Here is a 16,194-nt window from a genome sequence, read left to right on the forward strand (position 1 = left end):
TGTCTTGTTAAATGTTGATGGAACCGAGACTTTTTCCATTTTGCAGTTGTCATAAGTTGGCCCTCTGGATGAATTGCAGAGAAATATCTCCTGGCTTCCTATCGAGCGAGGCCAAAACAGTGCACGTGGAGTGTCCGGCGTGAAATGGCAGTTGTTCTTCAGGGATCAATGCTTTGACCAGGAGGGCCTCCCTCCCCGGGAGACTGTCATTTCTTCTAGGAATTCACAGAAGTGGAAGATGAAAGCCTTGTGTCATCGGCTCACCCAAAAACACCCGGCCGTAAGAGTCTCAGCCAATGCCACATCAAGGCCAAGGCCAGAGTAAGAGACGGGCCGCCATCTTAGCAGGTTCTGCTTCATAACTGCAGTGATTTATACCGATCAGATGTGACAGCGCTCCAGGCTGACTTTTTTTCTTGTTAATTGTTGCCGTTTTTTCCTCTCTGTCCTTGTCCTGACATTTATAATCAGCTAAATAAAGAAATCAGATGTTTGTCTAATTCCCCCCCCCAGTTAAAGTATTACATTTCAGCAATAAGGTACAAGAGTCTGCACTTAATAATTAGGGTTTTTAATATTTTTAATATTGCTTTACAAAGCAGTTTCATGAAGTATCATCTTTCTGCTAGAAAGTGAAAAGTAAACTAAGGTCAGTAGTTGGTCTGTATGAGTGTTGAGGAGGGAAATAAATATAAACTTTATTTTATCCATCAAAAAATGTTGAAAGTGGTCAGTTGGCTTGAGAAGAGGAATTTGTGAAGTTAGCCTAAAAGTTACATTTTAAATAAAGATTATGAAGGCAAACACTGTTTTATAAAAATTGTAGCATGACTGAAAATACATATTGACCAATCAGCAACCAGAAAAATAAATAAATAAAATAAACCTTCACATTTATCTAGATAAAAAAAAAAAAAAAATGTCAAGACAAACTTTAGGTTGACTTGAGAAAGCCTAGCCCGAAAGTTTAAAGTAGTTGTAAAAGCCTGCATTTTGAAATTTTTAATTAGATTAGATAGATGTTGATAACGTTTTTTTTAATCACGATTAGCATGTTTTTAACATGGCCAGTTACTAGGATATTGCTGGCATGATTAGCTTGTTGCTAGCATGATTAGCAAGTTACTAGCATTTTACTAGAATGATTAGCAAGTTACTAGCATGTTGCTAGCATGATTAGCATGCTAGTAGCATGTTGTTAGCATGATTAGCAAGGAACTAGCATGTTATTAACATGACTAGCAAGTGACTAATATGTCGGTAGCATGATTAGCAAGTTACTAGCCTGTCACTAGACTAGGATGTTTCTAGCCTGATTAGCATGTTACTACCATGTTGCTAGCATGATGAGCATGCTTCTTTTTTTTTTTACAGCATATGTAAGTTTATATGCATCTTGTACAGAACTGCAAGTAGTTAGATCTTAAAATGATTGTAGTTTTAGTATGTAAAATTTTACATTTGTAGATTTTGTGGTTTTTTTGTAATTACATTTATCCTTTTTGGATGTCCCCCTTTTTATTTTGAATGCATGGTTGCTTTTAGAGCGAGAAAAGACCAAAATAAGATTGCAGGGAGAAACTGGTCACAGACAAGAAATACTTTAATTAAATATTATGTAAAATGAAACAACTTTGTACAATAAAATGCAGAAATGTGGCCATAAAACAACTCGGATAAAACCATACATGAGCCAGAAAAAAAGGCATTTGTTCTTACAGAGCTCGTGTTTAGTCAGTTCTTCTGAGTATGGGTACTTAATTAGAATAAAAGACAAAACCAGATTGCAGAAATGATGAAATCCACAAATGCACTTCACGTAACCTTGAGTTTTTCTTACTTTCAGGGTGACCTCTCCAGCTTCTCCATTTTGCCAAGCTTTGTTGAGCCATCACAAAGCAAATACATTGTACATTCATCATTTCTTTACTTCTACAGCTGCCTTTGCTTCCTGCAGCTAAAGGAAACTTGTGTGCCGATTGCCAAGAGGAAACATCCGCTTTTGGTTTGAAACAGAAAGTGTAGCACACTGCTGAACATTACAGCATTTAAAAAGCCTGAAGTGCAAAGAAAAAAGAGCTCAAAATGAAAGCTGTGTTTCATTTGCGGATTTTGGCACAACTCGGAAATCAATGTCATTGAGAGAAAAAAAAAGTGTAAGAAAGTGATATGATTTTGGCTATGCTACGGTGTCATGAGTTACTTACAAAATGACATTTACAATATAGAACATCTTCATCTTTGTTGACCATATATGATACAAAAACTAACTTTTCATTTGTTTTCATTCCCTTTGAATGCTGTTTTACTTGAGGGAATAGGGTAAAATTAATGTTAAAAAAGACAAGCTGACAAAATAGTCCAAAAAGATGAGGGGTCACAATAATTATTTTTTATTTTAGTAAAAAATGTTTGTGCTTTTTACACCATTGATCTGAATGGAATAATGAGATTCACTGTGGTGTACGTTTGTCATTAAAACAGCAGAAAGGTTCCTCTCAGGAGATTCACTGGAAAGCCTTTGACAGAGCTTTTTTCTGACATATTTTAATAAACATTAGTAACTGATGTATATTTCCATTGCAGATAATTTTTTCTTTCCTTTTTTTCCTTCTTGATCCCTGTAAACATGGTTCAGTTATGTGGCAAAGTCATGGTGGCAGGTAAAAATGACTTTTTACATTCTACAAAAACAAAATTTACAACCACAATTGGATTTTCCCCCCTGGGGCGCTTGACATGCACTTTATCTACTAATATTATTACAGCCAGGTGACACAAACAATTTATTTGACTATACAACAAACAGTTTTCTTTCAAAAAAGTACTTTTTTTAGATAACTTAAAAATTAATATAAAAATAAACAATGGTTTTGACTGCTCCTCGAAATAGCAAATAAACAAACAAACAAACCAAAATGGACGGAAGGTCTGATGGCATAAAAAAATTCTGAATTACAAATGAAATGCACAGATCTATCGGTACAAAACATCGAATGGAGGTGATGATTCTTGGCTAAACCTTCATTGTAATTTCGACCATGGAAAACAATACAGGTGAGATCAAAGAAAATGATGGAAAGCAATATACAAAATTTCAAAGATAAATACAATATTTATAATTGGTATGTTACAAAAAATTCCCTTAGTGACCGCAAGTGTTTGTGTGAAAGTGTTGCAATGTATAAGACAATTTTACTCCTAACTGTAGGAATAAAACTCTGTACTAAATATTTAAGTGAATCTGGAAAATTCAAGACAAGTGTATAAATATTTAGCTACAACTTTGGCAAAATCACAAAAGTCTACAATTGTATAACCACATACAAAACACATTAGGGAGTAAGGAGCTAGGGGTATAAGGACAACTTTCTGGTACAAGAAACAGACTTCACAGTAGCCTAAGAATGCAATAGTATACAGTGCTAGCAAAAAAGTTGAAAAACATCGCAGATCACGCTTGCTTTACAGGAAGCTTTAGCAGTGGAAATATTTTCTTTCTTTTTTTTCTTTTTTGTCTTTTTTTACCAACAGACAGTAGCGCTTCGTCTCTGTTAGTGTGCTTGTTGAAGGCAAGAGAATAATTTTTGCAATATCAAAGTTACAACTTCTACCTACAATAAGTTACAATGTTCATTTCTGCCGAACGAACTGACCAATATAAGATCTCCTTTCCCGGTTCCTCGCACCGTTCCTTCTTCCTTGCCTTTCTTTTTGATTTATAAATCATATATCTTATATTATTTCCAGTTTATTGGCTCTGTATATATTGGCCCCCATTTTTATTACCACAATCAAAAAAAGCAAAACAAAAAAAAAACAATAAACAAAAAATAATAATAATAAAAAAGGAAAATGAATTCACATTATGAAGATGTGCAGCGGCAGCACATTGGTGAAAGAGAAACATTCTTACACATTTTTTTTATCAGTGTTTTCATCAAATGGCATATCCACAATGTTTCTTCCCACACATAGCAAGAACTAGACATAGCCAAGATTAAACCAGAAAATGTTTATACAAAATAGGTACGTTTTGTTCTTTTTTTTTTTTTTTGTTGAGATTGTGAAAATATGACAAAGAGATTCAGTCAATAAAATGAAATTGTTCATGACGAAGTCGCTTGCATGTCAATTTCGAATAAACTCTTTGAAACAAAGTGTCTTTTTCCTGTGAATAACAGAATTAGTTGCTGATTAACTTCATGACAATTGACGACTTCGAGGAAGATCCTCCGTACAACGTACTACGCTTCGTCCCGGTGAGGAGGCGGCTGCTTTACAAGGAAAGGGGGTGCAATTTACATGGGTGGGACCACCAGTCCGGACATAGCTGAAAGAGAAAGAGAAACAATTTTAGCACGGGAGGTCCCGAGACGCCACATAGAAGACAAAAAAAGAACACAGCAGTAAGTATGTCACTCGCATTTCACAAAATACTCGACTCGAAAGGCGCTGGGGATGCTTGTAAAATGGAGTCTGTTGCTGTCGGGGGCCGACGGGGGAGGGCTGGGAGTGATTGAGTGAAATGTGCTTCACCGACAAGACGTGCTGGAAGGACTTCACTTTTTGAAAGAGGAGCTTTCTGACATTTTGAGGAGAAAGCATCCTGGCTCCCACATGTGTGATATTTCTCTTAGCGTTTTGTTAATGGCAAACAGTGGGCCAGACTCCCAGGAGAGGGTCCCTGCTGACAGCCGAGAAACAACACGGTCACTTCTGCTAACGTCACGTAGACCCGCGGTCTCCCCTCCTCAGTCAGCAACCAGACACCCCTCGGCTTTGCCCAAATTGAAATCTTTGCCTCGCTCCCTCCTGCCATTACCAGAGCTGAGTGGATGCTGGAAAACCATTTGCATTCTTCTGTCAGCCCGTATTTTTCCCCCCAATCTCTCCTTATCGTTACATCTAAAGAAGGCCGGACTAGGTCGTCGTACGCCCACTTCTCTGGCCGCCTGAATGCAGAGATTGATGTACTCGCTCATTTCCGCAATTAGGTGTCTAGTGAAGTGCCAGGGGAGGGCAAACGGGAAGCAAGCTCTTTTGCCGCTTTCAACTTATTTGTAGAGTCATGCTTGGAGTGCTTTTAAGTTTGCCAAGGCATCTGATGTTGTGGCATTCCTCATTAATTTCTGTAAACCACATATTAATAAGTAGATGCATGTAGCAGCATGAACTTTAATTTCTCAGTTAATTAGGTCTAACATTATTAATCTCGCTTGCACACGCTATGGCTAAAACATGTTTTCAAAGCAAACAACTGGGCCTTGACGGAGAGCAAATACGAGCACACTAAACAGCCAGAGTAAGTCTTTAATTTGCTGAACGATGCCGCCCTGCCGAGAATACCATGAGCTCTTTGCCTCTCGCTCTTTCTTCTTATAATCACATTCAACCTGGGTTATAATCACTTCTTCTGCTGTTAAGTTCCTCTCCGGCGATGTTATTTGACGTCAGATGAGCGAGCACGACGAGGCATTAACATTTCTGCCCTTTTCGGCTCCATCGCTTGCGCTACTATTGTAGGAAACATCAATTTTTAACTTGCTACAGTATTTAGAGGAAGAGGGGGTCGTGTACCGCCAATGTAAAGAGAATATGGTTACATACGCTGAGCTCAGTTTGAATGCAAAAGAGCCGGTGAATAATAGAGCAGTAGAGTCGATTTTATTTGCGCAAGATGTTTCCGAATTATAGCGATCCCAGCCACTCGAGTATGAAATCTCATGAGACACTTAACTTTGCTTAATCATTAATGAAATATAAATAAATCAATAAACACACCCACACATGCACATGCATTCTACATGCCCACATGCATAATGCGTTCTTGCACTTATCCGACCACTCATCCGTCCATCCACGCGCAAATGCATAATTGAAGCGGACGGGAGGCTGTGTTCGTTAAGCGCTGGGGATGCCGGATGGGTGGCGTCTGGGTACCAGAGTGCAATAATGCGACCCAACAGGTGAGGCAACTGCGGGGCGTTCTAAAAGCAGGGAGTCGGCTCTCACCTTGAAGTCCATTGCCATTTGCACTGGTGCAAGAAGGAGGTGGAGATGCTTGGGGCCTGACAACTGGAGCAAAGGCGCTTTTTTGTTTCACTGCAGAGATGACATTGGCAGGGGAGAATGAGAAAATGCCGTGTGTACTGCTACAGTTTGAAGAGAGGCTGACCGAAGAGGCTGCCATGGTAGGGCTCGACGGAAACTACTGCAACAAAGCAGACATAGTCACCACTCAGAGAGAGTTCACTTCTTACAGACGAAGAGTCGGAGAGCCGGGCCTCGCCTCTTTTTCAAATCATATTCATGGAATGAAAACAAATCAGGGAGAAATGGTTGGGGATATGGGGGGGAATTTGGGTTGTGGGTCTTTTTTGGTGGGGGACTAAAACAAACGAGCAAATCAACAGGTAAATGAAGTTGGAATGGGATATGAGATGTCCTGCCTTGGCCACTTTCTGGATAATAGGCGTTTTTATCGACTCTGACTGGGTAATTTTGCCGAAAACATTTGTTTTTAAGAGATTTTGAGTGCTGTTTTGGTGGCCTTCTTTATAATTGCAATTGGATTTGCTTTTCAATCGGCAGCTTTGATTGGTCGAATTTGCTAAATGTCTCGGTTGTTCAGCCTCCAGAGTCACCCCTCCTTTTATCCAGTAGCACACATTCCCAAAAGATAACAAAACAAACCAACAAACAACCAACAGAACAACAACAGAGGAGTGTCAAAAGGAAAGGGAAGCACAGGTGGGGGACAGAGAGAGCGGGGGGCTCGTCATTACCTTGATACTTACTGCCGTAGGGAGAGTTTGCTGAGGAGCCGTTCAAGAAGCCCGGTGGACTGGGCACGCCCAGGTTGGGCATTCCCGCGTTGCCATAGCCGTTCATGCTGTTGCTGACAGAGTTGTAGTTGGACTGCTGCGGGGTGCTGCTGGGCACGTAACCGCGAGGGGACACGCTGCTCGTGTTGCGACTGTAGCCCACTGTGGATGGAAAGACAAGGGTAAAATCTGCCACAATGTTCACAATCTATATAATTCTTGAGGTGCCATCACCTGTTTCAAAGGTTTTTCCAACTCCTTGTATTTAATTAAAATATACATCTTCCTAGCTTAAATATTTGCACAGTAATGCATTCTACTTGTTTCATGAGTATGGCCCAATGTGCTAAATTCACCTCCTTGTATGTAAGGAGAATATTCAGCATCCTAGTGTGTATTCCGGTGTGATTTTTCCCTGTCCTGACCTGAGTGGAGGCAACAACGGAACAGGTGTAAACCTATTATCGGTACACTGGCTAAATGCAGTGTGTGAGATAGTGCAGCGTGTTCTGGCAGGCTGGCAGCGGAGAGATGGGGACAGGGTCAGGCACCTCCTGGGATCTATGCTATACACAGCCAGGAAAGATAAAGCTGCAGCCGGCCTGTGCCATGATTCATGCTGCTAGCAGCTCGCTAATGTTCGCTAATCGTTGCAAGCATTTTTCTAGAAACGTATATAACTCATTTTGATATTCGCAGTTGAATAACTAAAGAGGTTAGTAGGTTCTCCTGCCTGGCTGTGCTGGTTAGGCTGTCTAGAGGGGCATTGGTGGTTATCTCTTAGACTGACAAGCCTCCAGTTTGGCCAGCTAACCACCTTATTCTGGATTAAGCTTTTTTCTGCAGGGTTCATTGTAATCTACAAGCTAATCTTTACGCCTTCTTCATGCCACATACCTTGTGAGGTCTCTGAGACGTTGACAGCGAGCTGACCGCCGAAAGAGTTGACTCCCATCATTCCACCGTGAGAGGCCGTGTTGGCGAGGGATGGGATCTGGTTGTGGTTACGTGGGACACTGTACAGAGCCTCTGCAATATCTGCGGCCCTCTTCAGGATGATCTCCTACCACACAGAAACAGAGAGAGGAGAGTTATCAGTATGTTCTCAAAGGAACTTGAGGCCAGGGATCTGAAATCATTATGCCTCATTTATAAAACACTTATGTGTAAATGTATGTAAAACACATATAAAATGGCATGTAAATAAAAGCAATCAATATACTTAAAGAATTTTTTTTTTCTTCTTTTGTTTCATGAATGAGTACATTTGGCATACATTTTGCCACTTATATAAGTATATATATACACACATACACACACTATTTATATATACTGTAAAACTACTTTTTATATATAAAAATGTATATCTAAATATAAATAGAATTTTGACTATATATATATATATATATATATATATATATATATATATATATATATATATATATATATATATATATATATATACACATACATGCACACACACAAACAAACACACACACACACACACACACAACCATAAATATGGATTTTTTTGTCTGCAGGTAAACATAAATGACATGACGTTAGCATTTGTTTTGCTGTAGTTGGACTGCAGTGTCTTCACTTCAGTGCTACTCATCTGGGGGAAAATAATGTAATGGATCATTTCTTCTGAATATGTATTAGACCTCTCAAGCATAGCTGGACCGCTCTGTAGAATATATTCCAGAAGTGCACCTTTTAGGGCCAAGTTCAAGGTTATCCTCCAATTTAAATAAGCCTGTATATGGCTGTGCGCATGTGTTCTGAGTGATTAACTTGTCACTTTGCACCAAGAGCTGCAGCCAGGAATTAAATTGTGAAAAAGCAGAAGAAGAAGAAAACAAGCTTTCACCCGGCTACAATACAAAGGCCCCCACCTAGCTTTGAAACATACAGGAATGTAGCAAAAGGAGACGAATGCTGACTTAATTACAGCCACCGTGCAAAGGAAGAGAAAAGGTGCTTCATTAGTATGAGTTTGTACCTGGTTGTTGTGTGGCATCCCGTACAGCGCTTCTACAAGGTCAGCGGCTCTCTTTAGCAACACCTCCTGCAATATACAACATAATCAGTCATAAAGACATATAAACACCCTCAGCCAGTACATTGTACATAACAAAAAGCGTGCATGTGGATCCGGGTAAATTATAAGCTCTTTATCTCTGGTTGGGAAAAAATACACAAGCTGACAAGTGGAAATAAAACGTTTTTAATTATATATTACCAAATGCATTCTTTTATTTCTTAGTCACATTTCATTTGACTTAGTTAGACTAGTGAAGTGGTGTGCAACTTAAGCTAAATGAGTCAACATAAGGACTTGCGTTTCAACGATGTGGCCTTGTGGGTATTAAACAAACAAACACTAGCACCGAGTCAAACACAGACGCCAAGTTCGCCTGCTAATTCCACACACTTTAGCTCAGAAGAACAATGAGTCATTTTCCATATCTTAATTAAACTGGCAGAGTCCTCAAAGACAACATCTCACCCCTAATTCATGCCCCAAATTTGCAGAAGAGTTCAATGCCCATTCCTCTTTCTTCAGGACAATAAAGTGAATTAGCTCAAGTTAATCTAGTTCCTTCATAATGACATTAGGAAATTTTTCAATTAACCCTCTTTCTCTGGCTGTTGTAAAGGACTTCATAAACGACTTCCCCTCCAGAGTGGGCTGAGAGGCTGTGCCCTGGGACACGGATGCTGGGAACTCTCGCTTATCCCCGTCTGCAAGCTGTCCCCTGACTTATAACACAACAAGGATTAACCTGCCGCTTATTTTCCCTTCAAAAATCACACCTAAGCTGCCAACGAGGTGTGTGCGGCAGGACCTCCAAAGCGTTTTGCATTGGCTGCCGCTTGTTTTCTTTTCCAAGAGCTACTTTTTGGGAATTTATTTTATAGTGTTGTTGCATTTTAGCATGTCTTGAACTTGCTGACATACTTTTTATCGATTTGCAGGCTGCGTTTGAGGGTAACCACATTCATGGCATTGTCCTTGCGAGTGCAAAGCCCGGAGCGCCTTCATCATGGCTCGATGGCTATTTCATTCCCATGCACAAGCGCCATGTTGGATTCATATTTATCAAGATTAATCACAGGCCTGTGCGTTTTATAGAGACACACTCCAAACCTGAGTCTAACCGGATGACTGCTTCTTCAAATGGGCATTTACCTCAGAAACTGGGGGCTGCGTTTCATGTTGCATGCATCTAGTTTGCATACAAATAAAGAATTACACTTGTCATTCAGCAGGTAGTGTCAATGAAAGGCCCAGCTGTCCTAGTCCGGCTCTCAGCTCTCTCTAAGCAAGATTAAGTGTTTTTCTGAGCCGCTAATAATTACTCATCATCTCAGTCATCAGATCACAAGACGTCTTACATGCCTCCCAATTTCACCCGACGATTATCACAATTAACTTCGCCAAAACCTCTCCCCGGCTGACACCTACTTGAACTTCTCATCCATATGGCAGCCGAGAGGAGGAGAAGACGTAAGGATAGTTTAAGAAAACGATGTATACTCTAAACTCTAATCTGTCATTTGCCATGAGGTGTGTTTCCTAATGAACCGGATTTAGCAGCGCACGTTGAAGTGGGAGTCTATGCGTGTCGAACGTGTTGGCCAATCGGCGAAGTAGGCTGTGAATGAGTATGTTTTGTTCCAGCATGCCCCTCTTATCCTCCCGGCCTCACGCTGAGAATATGATTAGCGGTGAGCGGTGTTCGAAAAGCATTTCCATGTAAATTTCAGAGCGGCGGCGTTAAGTGTAATTGACTCCCCTTCTTTTTCCGCATCGACACAAGACTCCAGGTTAGACTGGGAACTATTTAAGCCCGAAACGATCCCAGGGCTTGTTCCGTGACAAATGCGAAGGCTTATTATTACAAGAGCTCATTGTTCCGCCGGTGGACGAGAATCGTTTAAATGGAAAACTTGTTATTATCACTCTTGAATATCGTGAGTGGTATATATCACCACTGTTAAAGAAGCCAAGTGAGGTGAGGGGCTGGAGGTGCTAATGTCATTATAAAAGTGTAAAGCAATTATTCTGTTAGTTCTTGCCTGAGGTGATGAATGAATTGAGAAGTGCGGGACCAATACGTGTAGCTACCTCGCAGAAGCCGAGAGACAGAAGATGAATTTTAATGCATGGGTAATTGCTCAACATGAATGCATTTCTAATAATTTTTCTTGGATATTAGATTGAACGGGAAGCGGAATAGATTGGTGTTTGCGAGCTGAAACAGGACGCAAAGAGGCTAATGGAACTAATGAATGTGAGAATACGGCTGACAGGTTACTACTATATGATTCGCAATAAAGATTATTTTATGGCACATAAGTGAACGTATAGAGCCTGATCAGATTTTCATTCCAGTGTTTTTCTCATCCTTAAATCGAGACAAATGGATGACACTGATTTCAAACAAGGACTTAAAAGAAAGAGGATTGGAAGGTCCCTTTAGCAATCTCCTGCCTCATCACATGAGTGACTTCACATATTGCTTTTTACTCTCTCTTGCCGTCTTCGTATATAAACGTGTTCATTGGATGCCCCTCCCCTTGGATCAAGCAATTTTGATTTGATCTAAAATTAGGGAGGTAAGCTTCAATTCCGAGCAAGTTCTTAGTATGAATATGTTAGGGATTTCAAAAGTATTGGTAAAATAAAAAAGCAAAATAATTGAGAAATACTTGTATTTTTAACGTTAATATTTAGCAGTTGCATGTCCACAGTAATACATGCACGCCATATTGGCTTTCTGTCCTGCTACGACTTCCCATCAGACCTTGTGCATTGTAGATCCCTGCCTGAAAAGGAGGAAGGAAAAGGAAAAAAAAAAACAATCCAGGAATCGATATGAGGGGCATATTATCAACTCTACAGCAGTCGAGCGGGCGAGCACGAGTGTGACAGCTTTACCTTATTGCTAACACACTGTGTACATCCCTCCCCCCGAAACCTCTTATTACAGCGGTCTGTCTCCTGCCTGTAACATCTGATGCAGCCTCTCCTCCCAGACGCTCTGCCTCTTATTGAGAATATGTGTAAGGGTCAATTGCTGCTTTGCGTGGAGCTGGCTCTGACCCTCAAACGCGATAGAGGTGCAGACGGCTGCGGTAACTATGATGAATCACTTGGCACTTTCATTTACATGCTGCTGAACTCACATTTGGGTCCATTAGAGGCCAAAATCAAATATTTATGTTGTTTATTGGAACTGCTCTGGTGTGATGGCCCTGTGCTGAGGGTTTACCTGAATTTGAAATGAGTGAAATTGCATGCACTTGAGAAAATAAATAAAAATCTGTTATTGTTTTGTTACTGATGCTGTTGTATTTTTCTTCTTTTAATGTAATAAAATATGTAATAACAAAAATACAATAACAACAAAATTAAATAAGTAAATAAATAAATACCTTTTATAGCTTTTGTCCAGCTTCAAAAGTGCTCAAGCAGACTGGCTTTATTTTATGTATTAAATTTTAGCATTTATTGGAATGAGAATTCCTGTCCAGATATTGGCCTCCACAGAGACAGAGAGCCAAGTGTAATTGAAACACATCATGTGGTGCAGGGCAAAGTCTTATGGGTTCTTAGTTTGGTGTGTGTGTCTGCGGGACACTAGCGCTGAGACAACGCCATTCCAGAGCTGTTCAGAGGAAGTTAATGATAGCAGCTGCTCCCATGCTGTGCTTTAATAGATATTTGTATGATATCTGTTATTAGGCCTCCGTGGTGGTCAGCTCGTGCCGAGCACCCATGAACAGGGTACAAAATAATCTCTTAACATATTAAGAAAAGCCCTCGGCGCCGCACCGCTCTCAGATGGGAAATTAGCACGTTTTCTATTAGCCGGGCACAAGTCATAGATCCTATCAAAGCTAAATGAGCAAAAAAAAAAAAAAAGAAAAGAGGGACGAATCAAAGAATAGGAAATAGAAAACGTCCGACAGGCATGCTTTGTCTTTCATGTCACACATCAAAACAACAGACCTGTGATACGTGTCGACCACATGGGAACTGCAGGCAAACTGCATGGTTTGTGGAATTTAAGTGGGGAAAAAATAAATAAATGAAGCTAGAAAGCCCAGAGAGAGGGCTTGCCCATATTAACGTGCGCAAAACTCATTTATTAACCTGCTAAGACAAGGACTTTTAACGGAAAGCTCTGTAAACAAAAGATTAAACTGGATCTAGCTTTGGAAAATGAAAGGAAAACAAGACCAAAATAATCACATCTGAAAAAGGCCTCTGCTTAGATTACAATCGCCACTGCCTACTGGGGTGGAAAAATACTTAATTGAACCATTTCGACGTGCTGAAAGTTTGCGCGAATCCAGCGGAATCCAAACACGCCGGATTGCATAGTGATGACTTGCCAAAAGCGACTGCATGCACTTGCTCATCTAGCCAGTGAATTGTTTCCCATTTTGACATTTCTGTGACAAATAGCTCTTTCACAAAAACACACACACATAAACACAGAATCACTAACCTTGGGCAACCTCTCCGGATCACCTGGATGTCTGGGAATGACCTTCTGCAGTCTCTGGAAGCCGTAGTCAATAGTTGGTTCATTCAAAGCTAAACCGCAAAACAAGCAAACGCCATCAGTTAGCATCCTGCGCAGGCAAAACAAATGAACAGATTTGTGTTTTCATCATAAATGTTATTACATTTGCTCTTGAGAATGTATGCACCCATCATGCATTTTATTCCAGATAGGCCTGAGCATTTGAATAAAAGGTAATAATGTGGTGTGCAATACTCTGTCAGAGCCACATCTATCACCTCTCCTATTTGGAAGAACGAGGCCTATAATTGATCAGATAAATTTGAAGGAGTTAGTGGATACATTATGAATGAAATAGGCACACTCATACAGACTCACACACACACTCGATTGCGACTGTCAACCCTGTGAAGTCTGCATCAGTCCTGCTTCCTGAAGCACCCGCTGGATTTATGGGCAACGGGCGATAATGACATATGTCTGGCTATTGCACCCTTTCAGATTTATCCCTCTTTCTCTGCCATCGTGCGCTAAAGCTAAGCAGGCAGGAGGAACACTTCATCTTATGGAGCTTTAATAATCTGTGAATGGTTGACTACAAACTGATGTAGGGCGCTATCATTTCACAGCTGTGCCGGGGCTGGCCTCATGAAATTGCTGGCCACAAATAGTAATTAATCTTTTCCTTCACACACACACACGGTGCACACACACACATGTTCCCTCCCTCTCAAATTGGAATTTTGAGTAAGAAGTGCCCCGGTTATAAATCAGACAGAGCTGCTCCGTATACAAGTGCATGAATCATAATCTCAACTTCCTGCTACCGCATGCATTGTGTTTAACAAGCTTTAGAAGAGCACATGGAGGTCTATTATGGTCACACTACACTTTAAGCATGGGAAGTTATTTTCAACAAATATGAAATATGTTGCACTCTAGGAGTTTTTTTTTTTTTTTTTTGCATAAAATGTGAATAGTATTTGCCCATGCAAAAAAAGTCAACAATGTTAAGATTATTTAGGTGCTTGATAAGGTGTTGCGATGTAGCTGTTTTTTAAAGTTGACATGAAAAAAAAAAAAAAAAGCAGCGATCACTTATAAGCTTATAAGCACAACTTTAAATAATAACATATGACTTACAGTATCTTTTTCCATAAAACAAACGTGAGTGTAAAAGTGTGAAATTTCTGTCACTAAAATCTACAAACAGAAATGCACAAATGATAATTACTGATTTCAAACAAGTTTCCTAAACACTAATCTGCCAAAGGCCAGACATACAGGTAGCCCCGCCCCCAAATGCATACCACTTGTTGAGTGGCTACATACAAATGAACATAAAAAATGATAAACAGAAGAAAGAAAATATCACAAGAGGAAAGCAAGCAGAACATCAGCATAAAAATATTATCAGACAAGAATGTAGACGTTGTTGTCAGTGATGAGGCTGTATGAATCAATGTGCTTTTTCTTTTGAGAGATCAAATCTGTCTGTTCCCCTTATTCAGCACGCGGTATGCCTCTGAACTCTGCTCTGATGGAAACGGGGAGGAACACGAGAACAAACTAAAGCAGAGAATGAGAGATGACAGCCTGAGAGGAGAAGATGAGCATATTAGACAGGAACTTCCTGGAAATAATTGGGTGACTTTATGATGAAGTGCTACAATTACATCTAAGTGTGGTAGGGGGCGGCAATCCAATCAGTCTGATCTGATCAATATCAAGACGGCGCTTATGTTTTGGCGCACACATATGTGTGTCATCATGTGACAGCAGTGATGCTATTTGACATGCCATCTTGCATGGCTGAAGACAAAGTAGCGTGCAGGAATCCGAAGTAAGATGTCGGCTTGTTAATAAAGCATTGATCGGGCGTATTGATTTTACATGACATGCCTTTCACAAGGATGTAGCTCTCTCATGCACACCTTCACCTCCCCCTTTCCTTCTCCTCTTGCCTGTCGTTCCTAGACGGACACCCTCCACCTCTCCAAGATTTAAATGTTTGTATTACAGCACTTCATTATGCCTGATTTTGCCCATATGAGGGAATCCATCATTTTAGCCCCGTTTTTTATGTCTGGCGCCTGGAACTACACAAATGGATCATGCACTTTGACACAAGCCCTTCAGGATGTGTATTTGCCCTGGGACACATAATAAAAAGTAGCCAGTGACATTAAATATGGCCCAAAAGCAGTCAGATTTACAGCCGTTCTGATGGCACTTTCACACAACGCAGCCCCGAGCAGCAACATGTTGTTCTGCGCTCTGACATTGAGGCTTTGCTGATGAAGGAATGTGTGCGGTTTGATAAATGTATCAGAACAGTGGGTGCTAAACGCTCTTCAGTTATTGATCTGATGCTAATGCAGTAAAAGAGGTCAGTGAGACCTTCATTAGTGCAAGACAGTCCCTCACCTCTGAGATCCTCCACCTCAAACACGCCAGGAATTATTAACTACAGCTGGGTGAAAAACACACTGATTTACTATGGTAACCATAATTTCTTGTAAAACGCCATAGCATAACTGCACCAGCATTGATTTTAGCCATATAATGTGTCATAACAAAAAAGAATAAAAGAAATTTAAATAAAATAAACAAATGGTAATCATGGTTTCTAGCAAAATACCATAACATAACTATAATAAAACTTGATATAAGCAAATTAGCTATGAAAAAAATAAAAAATAAAAATTGTTTTGCAAAATACCATAACATAAACAAAACTACATATATTAACCATTAAATTAGTGATAAAAATAGTAAATAAATAAATGCATGAATAAATCAATTTAAAAAAGAAATGCATATAT

General features: G+C 40.0%; 1 pseudogene; it reads right to left on the reverse strand.

Annotated features, from left to right (window-relative positions):
* Nucleotides 1-1,585: 1,585 nt before the first annotated feature.
* LOC122133910 overlaps nucleotides 1,586-16,194 on the reverse strand; it is a 97,209-nt pseudogene continuing 82,600 nt past the window's right edge.

The sequence above is a fragment of the Cyprinus carpio genome, chromosome A12 (genome assembly GCF_018340385.1).
Source record: "Cyprinus carpio isolate SPL01 chromosome A12, ASM1834038v1, whole genome shotgun sequence".
Classification (NCBI taxonomy): domain Eukaryota; kingdom Metazoa; phylum Chordata; class Actinopteri; order Cypriniformes; family Cyprinidae; genus Cyprinus; species Cyprinus carpio.